This window comes from Schistocerca piceifrons, chromosome 8 (assembly GCF_021461385.2).
Source record: "Schistocerca piceifrons isolate TAMUIC-IGC-003096 chromosome 8, iqSchPice1.1, whole genome shotgun sequence".
In the NCBI taxonomy this organism is placed as follows: Eukaryota; Metazoa; Arthropoda; class Insecta; order Orthoptera; family Acrididae; genus Schistocerca; species Schistocerca piceifrons.
The window spans coordinates 457,705,610-457,711,609 of record NC_060145.1 but is presented as its reverse complement, the minus strand read 5'-3'; positions in this window follow the sequence as shown (position 1 = coordinate 457,711,609).

Here is a 6,000-nt window from a genome sequence, read left to right as displayed (position 1 = left end):
TTTTATTTCCAAAGTTTAAAACCCTGCTGAAAGGACAAAGATTTGTACTGATAGATGAGATAAAGAAAATTCGCAGACAGTGCTTTGCATGATGCAGCAAGGGGCATATCCAGACTACTTGCAGAAGTGGAAACGGCATTGGGAGTGGAGTGTTAATTGTGGAGGAGAGTATTTCGGAGGAAACCATGCTCAATAAGTAAAAGATAACTGTAGAGTGGACAAAGTTCCAGAATTTTCTGAAAAGGCCTCGTATTGTACCCACAAGGGATGCCAACACTAAATTGTACTAACTGCAGTGTGCCCAGAGGCATTTAATGAATCACTCTTCATGTACTCTGTAAGTAAATGTAATGTGAAAAAGTGCTGTGAAGATAAGAGGTTAACATCAAATAAGAAAGCTTCTATGGCAGATGCCTTTATCAGAAATGAGTTAGGAAATGGAAGTGAACCAACAATTTCTTTAGTGGAAGATACATCTGAACTGAAAGGCTGTGGATGAGCACAGGATGAGCTTCAAAACAGGGAAGAAATTTGTAAACATTAGTGTGTGATTGAATGTATGTTAGCAGAAGTAAATGACTCAAGCAACTATTCTAAAGTAATCAAGTCACCAGAATGCATTAGGTGGGAATCAACAGTGAGAGGTGAAATTGCATTGTTGAAGAAAAATTTTCCATGTACTTTGACAGAATTACCAACACGGCACAAGACAATTTTTAAACACTGCTTTTTTTGTTTCAAACAAGATTTAAAATGTGAAATTTACCATTGCCCAGCCCGATTTGTCATTTTGCATTATAGTCAATGCGACGACACTGACCAGCGTGAAACATTTGGTTCAGTTCCTCAGTATGACACAGTTAGGGAAGTGCTCAGTGCTGCTGATAAAGAATGTTTGATGTGAAATTGGCATTTCTAAATGGTATGATGAAAAAGGAAATGTACATGTAACAACCTGAATGTTGTTATGACTTTATCTGCGGCATATGTGAACTTTTTAAAGCCTTTATGGTTTAAAACAATCTTCAAGGTGTTGAAATGATTGATTCAAAAGTGTGCTACTCAATTTTAGATTATCTGAAAGTATTACAGTTCCATGCTGATGTTATCATATTTCTAATGATAATAAAGTTATAAGTATTTTGTATGTCTATGATGAACTCATTACTGGAATCAAGAAGAGTTTCATCACTGATTTTCTGAGAATGCTGCAGATGGAATTTAAGATTACAGTGGAAGCTGTTGTACATTTCTTGAGTACAGGGTAATTTTAATTAATGGGGACAAACAGCAGGGAATGATCCTTGAGATGATACAGAGCAAAAAAGGTCATATGGCATATGGATGAGATGTGTTCCAAGGGATATACATCAACTTGAAGTTGTAAATAAAATATCTTTGAAAGGGTATGTTTCAATGATACACATGAGGAATGTTCTGTCTGTATTAGTATATTAATGGTACGGGGGCAGAAGACCATCACCACTGGTTCATATTAGAGAGAGTTTAACTTTCAATTGATAGAAAGCTGTTGGTGACATGGTACCTCTGACTGATAGGGCTTTGATTTTGTGTGAATGAGCAGTCATTTTTGATAAATGTTAAAAGAAATAATTAGAGATATTTTGTTTTTTATACACACATTATTGGCTTGTTCAGCTGTGTAATTGAAAATTTCTTTTTCTAACTTGTAACTGTCAAAATATCATTTAAATTTTGTGTCACCCTTACACAGCTCCAACCTAAATTTTTAGGTCTAAATTTTTACTGGCCAGAGATTAATATACTTCTATATAACTGCGCTTCATTTCTCCTGTGACTTGATTAATATACTAATAATGTGTATTGTATAACTTACCTGAATAACTGTAATGTTAACACTTTACTTCAATTAGTTGGCCAAGGTTCAGTTTTGTCTGTAAACAACAGGAACACAAGATGTTTGAGTTGTCATAGGAAAATTAGTTCCGGAGTGCAGTGCAGCTGTTGTAGTATATGATTTTATTGGACAGAATGTTATTGTATTGAGTAGTAGAAAAAGTAGGAAAGTCCTGCTGTTAGGTAGTAGTTGTGGAAATTCAGAGGCTGGCTGTTCCAGGAAGAACTCGGAAAGAAGTAGTAGGTCTCAATTTTTTTCAATCCATAAGAATGTGCTAGCTCAGTTGTACAGGGTATCTGTTCCTCGTGCAAGGATTTTGGAAAGGAGGATCATGTTGTAATAGTGGATACAGTATAATACGCCCGCTAAACACACTGGCAGAACAGGTAATAAGATTGTGGAAAGGGTCAAGGGTTGAGGTCAGTTTCTGCTTCTAATTGTCATTTATTGTAATTTAATAACCTTTACAACCAAAGCGGCACATAGCCGAATATTTACCGAATGCAACTCTTCCACGGCTGAAGGCCTCCAACAAGAAATTTTAAGAACATAAAAATCCAATTAAGATAGCAATAAAATAGTTCAAAAACAACATATGCAAAGTGCAATACAAATGGCTGAGGACCACAATTAAATTCTAAAATTTTAGAATATATTACCATAGACCCTTAAAGGCAGAAGGCCAGCATGTTTAACAACAAGAAATCTTAAAAATCAGCAAGATAAAAATCCAATTAAGATAGCTATAAAATAATTTAAAAAAGCAGCAAATGAAAGGTGCAATACCAATGGCTGAGGGCCACAAATAAATTTCAAAACGTCAGAATATATTACCATAGACCTTTAAAGGCAGAAGGCCAGCATGTTTAACAACAAGAAATCTTAAAAATTAACAAGACAAAAATCCAATTCAGATAGCAATAAAATAATTTAAACAAGCATCATATGCAAGGTGCAATACCAGTAGCTGAGGGCCACAATTAAACTTCAAAATTTTAAAATATATTACCATAATCTTTAAAGGCAAAAGGCCACAGTGTTTAAGCTTGAAAAATAAATTTAAAAATTAATTTTCCAAAATTTTAAGAAACAAATAACCATAAGCCTAAAATTTAAAATAGCTGACAACAGATAATAAAACACCGGTGGCACTCAGAAGGCCTCCAGGGAGGTTGGTCTGCCCTCATTCATTTAGGTGAGACAGGTGGTGAGCCCAACTATACTTGATCTGCCGGAACCCAACTAGGGGACAGGCATGGACTGACCGACACGACGACTTGCTTCCTGTCAATCAGTACATGAGAACTCAAACCAGCAGTGTTACAAACATGATAATCCACAATGGAATATGTATTAGCTGTCAAAATTACACACCATGTTGGACAGCGACAACAGGTGAGGAAAGGACGCTGGCTGAATTTACGTCAGTGCCCAGGGAAGGTAACCAGAACACTAACGGCCACAAGACAGAAAATTCCACTGGTGCACTCAAATTGTAGTCAACCAAAATAGTTAATTGCACCGCATGCCAGCTAAATCTCAACAGTAGAACCTCCCCAACAGCAAACCACTGAAGCGAACCACCACAACATGAATAGATGTGGCTTGGGTGGTTGAAACCAATACTCAACTTTGACATCCTGGGTCGGTGAACCATGAAGCTCGTGGCGATTGGACAGGTCCACACATGCTCTGACCCTGCACAGGGGCTGCCAGCGGCCCCAGCCAACTGCACTGCACACAGTGACTCCAGACCCCCTTGCCGGAAACTATATGTACCAAACCAAAGATGCTACACGGTGCAAATATCGATACACATCACTGCTGCCACACGTAGAAGGAAGAAGAACCACAATGTAACCACGACAAGGGCGGGAAACCAGACACAGATGGACAGCAAAGTTCACGAAAATGCATAGCTGTGAGAGAGCACGGCTCACAGCAGGTAACAGTATTGACTGGGACCATAGCTACACTGTTTAGAGTGACCTGGTAAGGGGAGCTTCAGCAAAGGGCCACACAAATTTGGAGTTTGTTCCTGTTTTGAGACATATGATTGGTCCCACTTGAACAGCTCTGTGAATCAGGTCAACATGGAGTTAGATCAACTGCTTCTGTCAGGCACTTAGTCAAACTTAGGTTTGTTTTCTGTTTATGTGTTTGACAGATGGGATTTTACAAAGCATTACCCACATTAAAATGGGAAGCATATGGAAATTTGATGGCTTGCTAGCTGTATACGGGAGAAAGGTACTGACGCTTGGAGACAGATCCCTGTAGTCATTGGTGTGAGGGCATTGTCTCTCCAGTCACCTACCATCCCCCATTTACCCTGAAATGTAAAATATCCTCTTCACCCGTCCTGCAATGGTGTTCTGCCATTCACAGAACCATTGCAATATCTGTCCATCCCACTCTATCCCTGCTCCTTATCCCTTGCCTCATGGCCCATATCACTGTAATAAGACGTAAATGCAAGACCTGTCCCATACATCCTCGTACCACCACCTACTCTTTGTCACATTCACCCCCTACCACATTAAATCTAGCCACATTAAATTCTTTCCACATTGTTATTAAAACTAAGGGAAGTCTCGTACTAGCAATTGACAGACACAAATGATGATAGCATTCAATTATGTTACAAATTGTACAATAAAATTCTAAGCAACGTCATGAGGGCCTCAAATTGTATACACTTTCAAGAAGAAATCATCTTAGCCAGCAAAAAAACAAATAGTATTTGGAAGATAGTAAAAAATGAGGCAGGAAAAAAGAAGAGCCACTTTATAGCCTATAGTGCCTATGAAAAGACATCCAAAACAAGTCTAACAAAATTTGACTTCTTCCATCATATCCAAAGGAGGTTTTCAATGTTATTGACACTCTTAAAAATAAATGTTCAAGTGGTTATGACAAAAGAAATGTTAACTTAGTAATATATTGAGTTAATTGTGTAACAAATCTTTTTGTACTGTTATTTTCCAAGAGAGACTTAAACATACTGCTGTCAAGCCATTTCACAGAAAAGGAGAAAAACATTAGCAGAGAATTTCAAATCCATCTCATTGCTGCCAATATTTTCAAAAATTTTCAAGAAGATAATGTGCACTAAACTCTATACACATTTATTACAAGAAAACGTATTCGGTAGCAAACAGTTTATATTTCAAAAAGTGATGACAACTGAACAGGCTACAGCTACCTTGAGGGATGATACACTAGAATCAATAAAGCAGAAATTGCTACCTTGGTGAATATTTTGTGACTTGCTACATTTTTGATTGTGTGAACCAAGATGGTCCAGTGTGAAAGTTAGAATGTTACAGAATGGTAGGCATGAAGGTTCACAGTTTTTATCAAACTGGTACCTGTATGAGAGAAAACAATTTGTATCAGCTCCATGCCAAATACACAATGATGGGCACTCATAATTTGAAGTAAACAAATCCATGACTAATTTTGATTTTGGATTCTCAGCTATTTCTGTTATACATAAATGACCCACTTGCGGTTTCAGAAGATGACAATTTTGTACATTTTGCAATTTAGATGAATACAGAGATAAGAAGTAGTATCAGTCCTATTACTAATAAGGCAGCTAATGAAAAATTCTCAAACATTGACAGATGTGCCAAATGGATTAGTGTTTAATTAATGAAGCAATGGAGTGCCTTGATTCAGCTATGTTTGCAAAATAGATTATTGATATACTGCTACAAGTGACTTAAAAATGGAGAAAAAGTATTTTATTCTGCATATTCCCAGTCACTAATAACTTGTGGAACTATTTTCTTGGGAAATTCAAGTTACATGGATAGTATTTTTAGAGTACTAAAGTGTAGGCCTGTTATAAAGACTATATCCAGTGTTAATTCAACAACATCCTATAGAGACCTCTTTAAAAAATGGACATTTTGAAAATTACCTCAAAATACACAAATTCATTAATGTCCTTTTGTTGTGCTGATCTCTTTTTGCAAAAACTTTTGGTACTTAAGAGACTTATTATAACAGTAACAGTTTAGGAAAATTATCTTAGCTGTATTATTACATATTTATTGTATTACAACTGGTTGAGTTTGTCAAACACATTCAGGTTGCCAAGATGGTCCTGTTGT